Source organism: Bufo bufo, chromosome 9 (assembly GCF_905171765.1).
Source record: "Bufo bufo chromosome 9, aBufBuf1.1, whole genome shotgun sequence".
NCBI classification, from domain to species: Eukaryota; Metazoa; Chordata; class Amphibia; order Anura; family Bufonidae; genus Bufo; species Bufo bufo.
This window is the reverse complement of record NC_053397.1, coordinates 224,640,685-224,654,879: the sequence shown is the minus strand read 5'-3', so window position 1 is coordinate 224,654,879 and position 14,195 is coordinate 224,640,685. Positions and strand designations below refer to the sequence as shown.

At 47.9% G+C, this 14,195-nt stretch overlaps 1 protein-coding gene across 5 annotated transcripts in view; it reads right to left on the bottom strand.

Annotated features, from left to right (window-relative positions):
- The window catches only part of PTPRF (protein tyrosine phosphatase receptor type F), a 229,752-nt gene extending 215,946 nt beyond the window's left edge, over positions 1 to 13,806 (bottom strand). For 3 of the 5 annotated variants that reach the window (XM_040407836.1, XM_040407839.1, XM_040407841.1), the window contains exon 1: positions 5,908 to 6,627. The gene's annotated coding sequence lies outside the window, so the exon portion shown is untranslated. Of the gene's footprint in view, positions 1 to 5,907; positions 6,628 to 13,701 lie in introns of those variants that run through there. The other 2 variants (XM_040407837.1, XM_040407840.1) reach the window with 2 other exon arrangements.
- Between the last annotated feature and the right edge of the window lie 389 nt (positions 13,807 to 14,195).

Below are 14,195 nucleotides of genomic sequence, written 5' to 3'. Positions count from 1 at the left end.
CTGCGATTTACGGACCACAAAACACGGCCAAGTGCATGAGCCCTAAATGAGTCACATGGGAAAATCGGAGCAGGATGGCGACATGCCGAACTTTTCTCATCTTGGACTAACAGTCTGGGCAGAAAACTGCTCATGTGCACATAACCATTCATATAAATGGCTGGTATTGTCCATTCTGAACTCGGACAGCACCGGATGGAAATATTGTCCATCTGAAAGGGGTCTTAGGTTCCCTCCACAAGGGACGTAAATCCACAACCTCCGAAAAATCTGACAAATGCCGACTTGCCAAGGATTTCAACCTAGGAATCTGTGGTGGAAATCTGCAGCATAAAGTGCGTTATATAAAACCCACACCTTTTTTTGTGGTGTTTTACTTCACTTTTGTGGTTTTTGGGTCCACAACCTTTTTGTTCAGATCTCAGCATGGTTTGGGTACGAGTATTGTTTCAGGCATTTTTCTGTAGTCTCTAAATGGAAATCAATGGGGGTCAATTATTAACGGACTTGTGACTAATTTCGTCATAAAAAGGAGTCGCAAATTCCTTTTTTAACCAGTTGTGCGGCCATATTTAGTTGCACAGCCGGTTTTACGCTGTGTTCAGCAGGCGTGAAGCGGGGGCAGGACCCTGGCCCTAGCAAATTTACTAACATTTACGCCCGGGAACAGGCGTAAATGTTAGTTAAGAACCACTCCAGCCAGGAACGGCTGGAACGCTGAGCTGCAAATGTGAAACTAGCTTCGGTAAATCACCCCCAATTAGTTTTTCACAGGCCAGAAAAAACGTGTGCATGAAGGAAGCATAATAGTGTGAAAAAAACCATTACCCCCCCTTACCACCAGCTGCCAGACACTGGGTCTGGACCACGAGGCGCTCGATCTGCTCTTGAAGCTCCGCTGGGCACAGATGCCAGAAGTTCTTCTTGAACCACACAATGAACTGACAAACAGGACTGAAGTCCCGCACTTCAGTGAACCTGCTGTGACTATATCCCCATGGCCAGCGCCTCAGGGCCGGCATGGAGAGGCACAAACCAGCGCAGAGGGGGAAGCAGGGCCTACGGTTATTCTACAGGGCCCGGCTATATAGCAGGTCTTTCCACACCCACATAATCTGCATTTTGCTACAGTTACTGCTTGTGTCAGTCTTCACTGTAGCCTACTTTCTATTCATGAAGCAGGAGGATCAGGATGAGCACATCGACAGGCCTTTTCCAGTAGAGCGCTTCTGTTCGTAGAATTATCAGAGCTCAGAGATAATGTGAATGCCGGTGGTAACATTACTATGTGATATACTGTGCGAGTGCCATCTGTATACTCAGCACTGCAACGTCGGGCACTGGTCGCTGCACCGCGAGAGGCAGGAAACCCTCGATATTGACCGTGTGGTGATACTTACAGCAAAGTGTCACAACCAAACAAGGATCTCCATGATCCATCAGCGGCGGCAGGAAGAGACATTGTATTCTGCATCTGTATGTGAAATGTGGGTTCTGTACGTGCCGGTCACGGTGGGGACGATCTGCCCCCGATCCTTCCTTCTCACTGGATCTTTTTATCTTTTCACTAGTTACAATGTTAGTTCAAGTTCAGATCAATCTGAAATATTGTAAAGTTTCCCATTGAATATCCAAAACAATTATGGGGTTAAACAATCTGTGACTACCGCTTAGCTGCATTGCATATTGGATTCCAAGGTAGTCTGAATACCACCTCCTGGTTCACCAGAGGTGTCAGCTGCTCCTATGTCTCTCCCCTGTGCTTTGCACTGAAGCTCTGCTCGCTAAGCGTGGCTGATGTATACAATCACAAGCTCAGCAGGAAGTTACTGAACTAATATTACAGCAAGGAGACAAAGGTTATATAAACTGGAGGAAAACTTTTACCAGGTGGCATAATCCACAGCTCTGCCTAAAGGGGTACTCCAATCTCAGACATAGAACTAGGATATGCACTCAATGTCCCATAGGTGGGACCCCGCGGCTCACGTTTCCACCTCTGTGGCTTGGAGAAGCCTCGGCCGTCCTTCCACTAGTGGTTGCTAAACATTCAAAAAACGCCCTCACATAACTGCACCAGTCCGGATAGAAGCCGGGAACGAGAAGGGAACCTGACCCAGGATGAGACGAGCGGCGGCTGAGATCAGGCCACGCGTTACGTGGACGCTGCCGAGACCTAAAGAGCGAATATTTACAAAGAGGAAAAAGCTGAACGAAAATCTCATCGAAATGACTGCAGGAAACAGCGATTGTGATCTACACAGGAACCACAGGCCGATGGTGCATATAATAACTACCAGAGGGCACTTGTAATGCGCTGCGCACGGAATAACTGCACGTATCCGGCTTAATGGGGCAAGATGTAGCAGGGCTGAAACTGTGACTTTACCTACACTGGCTATGATTTGTGATACAGATAATATAGATGTCATCTGCAGTCCTATGTAACACCATGGATAACTCTCCAAGTACAGATAATGCAGATGTTACCTGCAGTCCTATGTAACGCCACAGATAAGACACCAGCAGCTGTGATGGCTAACCTCCGGCACTCCAGCTGTGGGAGAACTACGACTCCCAAGATGCTCCCTTGCTTGGCTGTTCTCAGAACTCCATAGAAGGGAATGGAGCATGCTGGGAGTCGTAGTTTCACCACGGCTGGAGTGCCGGGGGTTAACCATCACTGGCCTATAGTGTATAAAAATACATGACAATAACCATGTAATATCATACACCGAGAACTGCCTCGCAGAGCTTGCACTCTAATTCTCTACTGGCGTGTGCAGCTTTGTGACCTTGTGACTGGAAATAACAACTTATTTTGAATCGCGGACTGGTTTGACTGGTTCTACAGTTGCATGATGGGGCAGATGTATTTACCTAAAAACACACAATTCTCATGCATGATATGATGGAGCAGATACGTGTGCGGGGCCCGCCATCGTAGCGAAGCCTTTCTTCCTGTACCTTTAGGGGACTCCCTTAATAAGCCGATGTCCAGCTGTAATCTATAGGGGAGCCTGGCACTGTGCCCATTCTGCCTGCAGTGCCCCCCTAGGGGGCATTACACAATACACATTAAAATCAATGGACTCCCCATGTAATGCAGGGACATCCCAGGTCCCCCGGGACTTTCTTTCACTCTAAGGCCCCTTTCACACGGGCGTCACGGATTTTGTCTGGATGCGTTGCGGGTTCATTGCGGGAAACCCACGCGGGTGTGCATGCAATTTCAGTCAGTTTTGTCTGTGATTCCGTTGCATTGTTCAGTTTTTTCCGCACGAGTGCAAAGCGTTTTAATGCGTTTTGCACGCACGTGATTGTGGCACCCAGACCCAAACCCGGACTTCTTCACTAAAGTTTGGGTTCGGTGTTCTGTAGATTTTATTATTTTCCATTATAACATGGTTATAATGGAAAATAATAGCATTCTTTAATACAGAATGCAAAGTAAAAGGTCCCTTTAGGGTTAAAAAAGTGGTGAGCGCGATGAGGTCAGCGCAGGTCCTTTTGCAGGTCCTGCAGGAAGAAGACTAAAACTGACTCGCACGGGTTTTCCGCAATGCATCCGGATAAAATCCGTGACGTCCGTGTGTAAAAGGGGCCTATAATAGAGGAGGCTCCTGGGTGCAAGACCCCAATAAGGATATTCTCACATGGTTACACCCGGATTTGACTGTACTATGTGAACAGACCCCAACGTGTTTCCGGAATCCACACAAGCGCTTTACTACAAGACATGCGGCATTCCCCCGGGGGAAGTGGTTCTGTGCGCAGGAGTAACAGTAGCTTAACGGGTAAATATTTACATGAGGCTTTAGAATTTGGCCCCGGAACCAGCTGCATCACCCCGTGCGTTTATTTACAAGCTGCCACCGACTACTCGCGTCTCTCGCCAGGTGAGGAGTTGGAAGTCGCAGGTGGGGACATTAGGAACAGGTGGTTGGCAGCTCAGACAGCTGCAGCCAGAGCCTCATTTGTTAATAGAACTATTGATGGTTCAATGTGTTTCTGCAGCAAAGGAAGAGTCTGCACCGCCAACAGAAGACGCACAACGACCGGGACATCCGCACCTGAAGAAGTGACTCCAAGGACTGAAACGCATTAGCAGTTATATGGCTCCCAGAGGTACAATCCTAAATGTGCTTCTGCATTCAGACTGACCTGAACTCTGATGGATAGAAGGACACTTTTTGTAAATGAGCTTCAAATACCAACCGCTTACCCAGACCAGATCTCCTGCTCCGCCATACACTGTACGTAACGCACCATAGAAGACAAGTGTCAATGCAATTCTGGCAGTCAACTCAAAGAGGCTTTGCTGTAGAGTGAATGTTAGAACTGTATATAGCGCCATCGTCCTCCGTGTGAGGAGAAGCTAAGGACATGGCCGCAGTAACAGGGGGCCTGGCCTATATGAGCTTGTAACCTGTGTGGACTCCACATACCGTATGCATCAACTGGGAGCCCCTCATTCTACTTTACAGCCAACCTCTTCACTATGGGGGGTCAGGGGTGAATAAACCTTCCCTTTATCTACTCCTTCCTTACCACAGAAGTTACAGTTCTTGCTCCGGCCATCTTCCAAGAATCCTCCTACCAGGCCTAATGATCAGCACAATTCATGGAGCCCCGTTTTGGAAAGGCTGCCCTAGGCAGGAGCCTGCTTTACTTGTACAGTTAATACATAAACCTGTCAGACTCTGGACCCAGTAAACTGTATGCTATGGAGATCAAGTCCTAAAAAGTTGAATTTGTATGAAATGGTCACAAAGCTCCTGTTGCTATAAGAGACGCCATCTTCAGGTATAAGTGCCCTATAGTGCCCAGACATCTAACCAGCGCTCATCCCGCACACAGTGACCCTATAAAACACCTGCGAGAGGCGCTGCCATCCATGATGCACAAGTATTTGTGCCAAGTGAAACCTCCAGCCTTGCACGTCCTTGGTCTTTACCCCAGAGCTGATAACAGAGGGGGCAGTGCCATGTACTCACACTGCTGCCCTGCGCGGATCAAGGCTTGCAATATGGAAACAGACCAGTGATAATGGGACGATTAACCCCTTCTGCTGCAGCGATGCACTGCAATGCGTTACCTGCCCTCCTCATTACCACTTTAGAAATAAGAGACTCCCTTGGCCGAGTCTGGGAAATAGACTAATATGGTGTTTCTGGCCCTATTCCCAGCCATAAACACAAACTGCAGCATTACAAGGGTATACAATCAGCTTGGCACATGCAGCCAGGAGGCTTTCTCAGGGGTTTTCTTTTTTTTTTTTTTAAGTTTTGCCTGTGAATCAAAGAGCAGCAAGGAATTCCAGTAATTGAGTTTCTAAAGCGTCCCCCTCCAAATGGACGAGAAGAGGAGAGCGTGTCCCCAAACTGATTATCTCTGAGCAGAACCGGGTCCGTTCCCAGCGTCCAGTGGGATTACGTAGGTTATTATAGAACTTTCTACAATCCCATATCCGCCCCATAAAAACTCTTTCCCACACTTGGGTCTTTGCGGCAGGGAACCGGGCTGTCTTCCAGGGCCCTATATCCCCCAGTGTGAGGACCCCTACCATACAGCTATATCCGGTCACTAAGCTTCAGTCCTGGATACTTTTATTTGGACACTTTTAGGCAGGTGTAGGATGAAGGGGCCTTATTGCCTGTTATGAGCCTGGCCTATTCCAAGAAAATGTGGGCTCAATGTTACCGGCAATGAAAGGCAGATCTCACCAGGACAGCCTCCCCTCGACCCAACGCCAAGATCAACCAATGGAGAAAACTAGCTCCGCCATATCTTTGTGGACACAAAAATTATGAGAAAGAGGCCATATCCAGAACACAGGTGCAGGATAATAACCCGGGATTACAGGAACATATGAAGAACATGTACAACTTAAAACTAGAGACCAACCTGATGGATGGAAGCAGCGTTCAGTAGCTCAAGGCACATGGGGTTTTATATATGAATATCCACTTCTAATTCCCGGCAAGCAAAGAGACGTTTCCAAGCGGCGGAGAGCAGAGATCCAGCACCTGCTCCGGGGGGTGAATCCCTTTCTTTTATTCCAAACACAGGAAAGAATAAAGCCCAACAAAGGGTCTTGTTATACCGCTCATTGATCTCCTGGAGCTGAGAGAGGAAGGAAGAAAAAGGGAAACCGGAGAAGGTCTTTCCTTAGTTATATCCCAAACGTGATGTTTAATCCAAGAGCCGGTGTGAAGGAGCCGACATCTCCAGGCTTTCCCCCCACTTGTGTGACGAGCTGTGTCTCCCTGAGGCTGGAGAGCAGGATTTACCTGTAACAACTCCCAGACTATTGCTTTTTCCAACCAGGCGGCTCTGCTGCAACAACAAGAAGCTGGGCTCTGCTGAGTGTGACCACCTCACCCGCCCTGAGCAGGGGTTTGGCTTCACTGGAGATCCACGCCTTTCTCATTCACCAAGGCTTTTGTTTGACTTTGGAAAAAAAAAATGTTAACTATTTCACCCCAGAGAGGAGATTAGGATTTGCTTGACTTGCGCTTAATACAAGACATGATCCTGGAGTAGAAATCGATGTCGACGAGAAAAGAATAAAGACTTTCTTCAAATAAGAACATTTCTGGAGGTGAAGATAAAATCCGGAGTCTGAACTTTTAGAGGTTTTAGATCAATCAAAAACAATTTTGAAAGCTCCAGAACACATTATTATTAATGATTTCTGTAAAAACTGATATTAATTATATTAGAACTTCTATTTATTTATTTTTGTTTATTGTATTTTAATTCTATGGCTCACACCTATCAGGATTGTTTCATGGTTTCTTTTGAAGCAATTATGTTTAGGAGTTTATTTTGCAACAAATGTATGGAATGTTGCCAACTGATTGTTCTGAGTTTTGTGGCGTTGTTTTTGAAAAGTTTCTGCAGAATCCACAGTGAATCTCCTATTAAAAATGAATGGGAACTGATCCAAGCCAAAAACCATGAGTTGAAAATACATTTGTATATTGAAGTAAACACCCGCTGGTTAAAAAAGCGTGTTGAAAAACTGCTTAAAAAAGCTTTAAAAACACAAAAAAGCATGCTGAGAAAAAATTAGCAGTTTCTGTGCTGAATTTTGGATTTTCAAAATCTGTTGTGTCAACATAAACTTAGACTAACTGCCACGGGTGTAAGATTTAAAACCGAAAATCCACGCGGTTTTTCATGCGGATGTCTGTGCGTCTCCGCACCAAACACTGCATGTGTGGATTTGATGCACATTTTCCTCATATCTCGCCCTTTGTCTGTCACACAATCTGCTGCATATCCCATGGAAGAAACCGCTGCTGTATTGAATGGAGCTAAGACACAAGCAGGCTCCGGCTGAAGATTTGTGAGGGGTCTGCGCGGTGACTGCGCCAAGAATGGATCTGTACATTCTTGGAGCATTCTTAAAAAAACCACGTGGCAAAAACCCTTGGCCGCATGAATTGCAGTGGGGCCTCCCATTGAAAACAATGGGAGGCAGTTTCCGAGCAGATTCGGCCTGGTTCTTGGCACAGAATTCACTGTGAAACCTGTGACCAAAATCCTCCATCTGAACAGAACCAAAGTGGTGAAATCTGTTGTAGATGGGATTTGTCTCATTCATGAGAATCTGCGCATTATCTGCGATGTGTGCACGTAGCCTTCCAGCTGGAGAAGGTGCTGAGCAGTCAGACGGTGCAATTAAAACCGCATCCAGAAAAGATGTACGGTATGCCCTTTCTCCCGTGGTTATGAAACATTGAAATCGGTGGCAATAACGAATGCGTCTTTTATGCGTTTTAACCTCAGCCGACCGTGCCGTCTGAATTTACCCTTAAGTTGAGCACTTACGCTTTACAGCAGCAGCCGGTGATGGTCAGATACAACTTTAAGGTGAAGTTCACACTTCAGTTATTTGGTCAGTTATTTCCATCAGTTATTGTGAGCCAAAACCAGGAGCAGATCTTTCCCTTAGGCCTCTTGCACACGGACGTGCGGGCCGCAATGCACGAACACTGACCATGGGGCAGCCGCAGCGGATCGCGTACCCATTCACTTTAATGGGTCCGCGATCCGCAAAAAGATAGGACATGTTCTATCTTTTTGCGGAACGAAAGTACGGGACGAAACCCCACGGAAGCACTCCGTAGTGCTTCCGTAGGGTTCCGTTCTGCATCTCCGGATTTGCGGACCCATTCAAGTGAATGGATCCGCATCCGTGATGCGGAATGCACACAGAACGGTGTATTGCGTATCCGCAAGAGGCCTTACACTTGATCGCTCTGGTTTTGGCTCACAATAACTGGTGGAAATAACTGATCAAATAACTGAAGTGTGAACTCAGCCTAAGGGCTCATGCACACAAACGTGTACGCCCTGCGCCTGTGACTGCAAATAGCGGTCCACAATGCACAGGCACCTGCCGTGTGTCTGCACTGTATAAAGATAGAACATATTCTCTTTTTGTTTTTGCGGTATGGAGGCACGGACCGAAATCCCATGGAGGTGCCCCATACTGCTTCCATGGGCTTCCACTCCGTATCTTGCAGATGGAAAGACCTGTTCAAGTGAATGGGTCCACATCCGTGATACGGAACACACCCGGCTGGTGCCCATATATTGCGGACCCGCTGTTTGCAGGCCACAGTACCGGCACGGTCCGCACATGTTGGTGTGTATGAGCCCCAAGTCCCATTTCATAGGTATGGCTGGTTAGTGACTCCGCCCATAACCACACCCACTTGACACTACAAATGGTGCACGCAGCTTATGAGCCATGTCTTATGAATGAAGGATAAGGACTGTAATTACTTTCTGTGCACATTTATTATATGGAGCCAGATTTTTTCAGCGCCTGTCACGCTGCATCCGGGTATTTGGATTATTAGAAATATTTCGTACGTTGCAGATTCCTCTCGTCATTTTCTAGGGACACCTCTCGCCTCCACTACATTGGAGGAAATGTGTGACCCAGATACTACATCACACAATACATACGTCAACTACATGAGATGGCACAGGTCATGTAAGAATTGCACCGGAGGTGGTTTAAGTGCACTGATAGGTGGCGGCAGGTTTTAGGCTGGGGGTCCGGGGGGTGCGTTGGTCACGGTATGTCGTTTCTGTGGTGCGGCTCAGGCTCCTCTATAAATATTCACTTCTCTGCTGATGTTATAATTAGATAAATGCTCGGAGTGAATCATGCTGATTATATATTACATTATAACTATATATCACCTCACATTCCATTATATCACTTCATTACCATAAAGCACAACTGCCGCTTACCTTACGCAGGGATTTTTGTGCTTTCTCAGGTCTTTTTTTTATAGCCGGACCCTGGTCCTGATTCTGCAGATGCTCCATTGATACTGTACGGAGGGAAACATCTGTTCCAAAGTAAGAGCGCTCATCTGAACGGGGATGGGTCGTTTCCAGGTAGACTTTATAAGCAGCATTCTCCGAGATTAGCAGCGATGGTGTACAAAGGGAGCAGATAAACCCCCCGCTGCTCACTCACTAAATGGAGGCCCTCTCTATGGGAGAGATTGATTGCCTGACAGCAGAGACAAAGGGGAGATAATGCCTTTTCAGGTCTCCGCAGGGTTAAAAATGGGACACTTCCAAATAAGAGCAGCAGTACAAGCCCTGGGCGACTGGAGGGTGCAGGGCAAATGGGTGACCAATGTCCGCAGGGCAACAGGAGCGTGCAGAGTCATGGGTGCGAATGGAGGCTGCATTGCGACTGGGGTTGATGGGGCAGTTGTAGGAGGTGCAGTGACTGGAATATAATGGGGTCACTGGAGGATGTTGGGGAGGGTAATATGGGGCGACTGGAGTATGTAGAGTGGCTTGAGCATATAGGGGTCACTGGAGGATGTTGGGTGGAGGGTAATATGGGGCGACTGGAGGATGTAGGGTGGCTTGAGCATACAGGGGTCATTGGACGATGTTGGGTGGAGGGTAATATGGGGCGACTGGAGGATGTAGGGTGGCTTGAGCATACAGGGGTCATTGGACGATGTTGGGTGGAGGGTAATATGGGGCGACTGGAGGATGTAGGGTGGCTTGAGCATACAGGGGTCATTGGACGATGTTGGGTGGAGGGTAATATGGGGCGACTGGAGTATGTAGGGTGGCTTGAGCATATAGGGGTCACTGGAGGATGTTGGGTGGAGGGTAATATGGGGCGACTGGAGGATGTAGGGTGGCTTGAGCATACAGGGGTCATTGGACGATGTTGGGTGGAGGGTAATATGGGGCGACTGGAGTATGTAGGGTGGCTTGAGCATATAGGGGTCACTGGAGGATGTTGGGTGGAGGGTAATATGGGGCGACTGGAGGATGTAGGGTGGCTTGAGCATACAGGGGTCATTGGACGATGTTGGGTGGAGGGTAATATGGGGCGACTGGAGTATGTAGGGTGGCTTGAGCATACAAGGGTCATTTGATGATGTTGGGTGGAGGGTAATATGGGGTGGCTGGCAGGGGTGTATTGCCCATAGACCTTACAGGGAAATTTCCCGGTGGGCTGATGCCCAGGGGGCCGCCTGCTCAGTGCCGGCCGGTGGAAGTTTTTGGGGATGTATTTGGTGCTGCTGGCAGTATTGTGTGATAGACTGGGGTATTTGGCTCTGTTGGGGCGGTATAACGTGCACATTATGGTATTGCTAGCCCTGCCTTCCATCAATTTGGACCCAACTACAAAACAGGGCCACTTTTAGTATTTTTTCCAGGGCCACTTTGAGTTCCCAGTCCGCCCCTGGTGGCTGGGGTATATTGGGTGCTCGGATGGGGGGGGGGGGGGGGGGGTTTGGAGGATCATGCAGGGTGACTAAAGGCCCAGGGCAAGGACCAGTTACTCTTTAGAAAACAGTTGTTGTGAAAGGCCTTCTCCCTGCAGCAGCAGCAATGCCCAGTGCGGGCCCCGGGGGCTCTTACTAATTGTATTCACAATCAGTCGGACCTGTTGGAACAGGATGTCAGGAGGAGAAGACATTTCATTTCAAAGGCCCAGATTTATTGCCGATTATCTGCACTGAAAAGAGAGGGTGTAAAGTCGTCTTTGTCCTGATGAGGGTGAGATAAGGGGCAGCAATACCTTCTGATGGGCGATCAGCAGCCCAGCGGACGCCGCTCTACGATTACAGTCCAGGACGCTGTTTCTGTATTTACCTCATCTTGTAATTCTTTGTAGATTCGGAAGCTAAAGAGCCGCCATTCATCTGATGTTTTGGAAAATTTCAGGGTAATTTATTATTTTTTCACTCTGACGACTCGGAGCATCGGCACACCACCGACGGGCTGCCATGTTGCACATTCGGTCACTTACTACCATTCTACAGCTGACCTTCTGACTGACCCCCCCTATGTACATGAACGCTCAGTCTGGCGAACCATGCATGCATTCTGAATGATGTGGCGGTTTATATTGTTTTAGGACAAAGGAGTGGACATGTTAAAATTCAACATGCCCAATCTTTTCCCCCCTGACTTTAGACCCCTGTACACATTATGGTCGGCAGGATCAGTGGACAGTATGAGGTTATGAGGAGCATCTGCCGCTCCCTAGGATTTCAGAGGAGAGAAGAACTGGGCGCTCTCTGTTCTCCAAAGAGATAAGCGGCCGCCAGCTGTGTCTGTCAACCGCGTTCTCCTTTCTTCCCACTGAAAACACACACAAGCCGGTCATGTGGCTGACAACTAGGGCACCTATAGTCTGTATGCTGGCCGGTCCTGGAGTCGGCGGGTGCAGCTGACCTTAGTCTATGTGTAGACCCAGCTTTAATGTACGGAAAGGGGTGTAGCTAAAGGCTTATGGGCCCTGGTATGAGCAGGAATTTACGGTCCGCTTCCTGCAGTGACCCACGATACTGAACAACGTATTCCAATCAGCTGGGTGGTAATGGCGACTGACTGACTGCCTGTCACCCAGCTTTCCTAGAATCAGATATCAAGATGACTAATCTTTTTGGGGGTTTTCAATAATTTTATGAGTAAATGCTGTGAACCTGTTTGCTGGACTCCTTAAATTGCTCTCACAGATGACAGCGCTCGGGAACCGCCTGAAAAACGATATCTCCTGTGATGTTCGGACAGGAAGCAATGGCCGGGGGCCACAGAAGCCACACTATGCAACATGTAAACCAGACAACACACAGAGCCCCCGGGGCCCTTAAGAGAAGTGTCTGACATGAGAAGGCACGAGGGTGAAGGAGAACAAGGCAGGGACCCATGAGGGTTAGGCTACTTTCACACGCCCGTTTTGGGTGGATCCGTCATGGATCTGCAAAAATGGATCCGTTACAATAATACAACCGCATGCATCCGTCATAACATTGTATTATCTGTAACATAGCCAAGACGGATCCGTCATGAACTCCATTGAAAGTCAATGGGAGACGGATCAGTTTTCTATTGTGTCAGAAAAAACATGGAGTTACATTGTGTGCCAGGACGGATCCGTTTGGCTCAGTTTCGTCAAGCAGTGTTTTGGTGTCCGCCTCAAAAGCCGAACGGAGACCAAACGCAGCCAAACTGATGCATTCTGAACGGATCCTTTTCCATTCAGAATGCATTGGGGCTGAACTGATCCGTTTTGGACGCTTGTGAGAGCCCTGAATGGATCTCACAAATGGAAAGCCAAAACGTGAGTGTGAAAGTAGCCTTAAACTACAGCAGAGGCCCTGGATATATAGTTCAAGGGGCCCTAATGCTATCTTGGACCAGGGGTGTAAACACACAGTGCAGTGGGGCTCTGCAAACATTGGGTAAATGGATTATTGCTGGATTCCCTAGGTAAACGAATATGAATAAATGCGCCCATCCACCACGACAAGGTGACCTCTTACAGATGGGAACCTGCTCCAGGACCCCTCCCTACCCCCACCATCTAGGCTTCCAATGAATGGATCCAGCTATACCGCGTATCCTCTAATTAAAAGGAGTCCAAAATGGAGGCAGCCGCCCTTCCGTACGTACAATGCAAAAACAAGTCAGCACGTCCTATAGAAAGAAATGAATGCACAGGTGCGTGAACGCGGCGGCTGAAATACAAAAGCAAACACGAGATGCGGCGGCACTCTGCAAACACTGAGGCCCAGGGAGATGGGAGTCGTTTTACAGAAGGGTCCCGTGTTCATTCCCATAGTGAACACAGCATTACTAACATGTATAATCCGTACATTCAGTGTCTGCACAATTACTGCGCTTCACCATTAGACCAGGGAAGCAGAGGGCCCTATAGCAATAGTCAGAAAGGGCCCCTCTTGTACACTGTGCTGCAGATATAATATGGCTCCTGCTGTAGAGTAAAAAAACACCACAAGTGGCGAAGGATTTCTTTAATCAACGAAAAAATCCAAATGTTAAGATATCATTAAAGCCAGTAGAATGTATAAGGTAAGTAATCTAATGCAAGGTAAGTGATCTGCCAGGACCCGCTTTCATGTAATGTAGTAAATTCTAAGTTTTAGTACGAATTTCCACTTTCCTGCACCTATCCTAGGCCCCCTGTTCTAGAAAAGCAGAGTCGCCCAGCGATCCTGCGTGTTGGCCTCGGCCCCCCATTCATATTACTACATAACAAGGCAGATTTACCACTGAGGACCCCTGTGGGAGGTGTAATGACCGCCATGCTTTAGTCACCCAGCTTTCCCGGAAACAGAAATCACTTAAAAACTAATTAGAAGACGACACAGCAGGAACGCTGACCTCAGTCACAGAGCTGGATACAGGGAGACCAATGGCATGAAGGTCCTCAGCACTTTCTCTCGGCTTCTGGGTCTTCCTCCACTCATCAGAAGAAAGCGCTCGCTGCAAAATCCAGCGTTTCTACGCGGCGCAGTGTCCTTGATTTCCTATTGGTGGGAATAAAGAATAAAAAATGGAAACTGGTTAAAAAAAAATCAAATATTGATTCTGACATAAAATGACAGGGGATATGGGTGTTGGGCTGGGGCGACACCACGATCAAAGACTGCTGCCGCTGAATGCTCGACTCACAAGGTGCTGAGACCCCAGAATCTTAAAAAATCTGCTGGATTTTTTGTGATATTGGGGTTGTGGTATCTTGAGAGTCGAGCCGTGACCTCATTCAGTGCAATGGCTGCTAAACGCCAATCTTCAGGCGAGCAGCGGTTGTCGGAGCCCCAGCCTGACGCCCATAATATAGATGCACAAAAGACCTCAGACCAATATCACAGAAG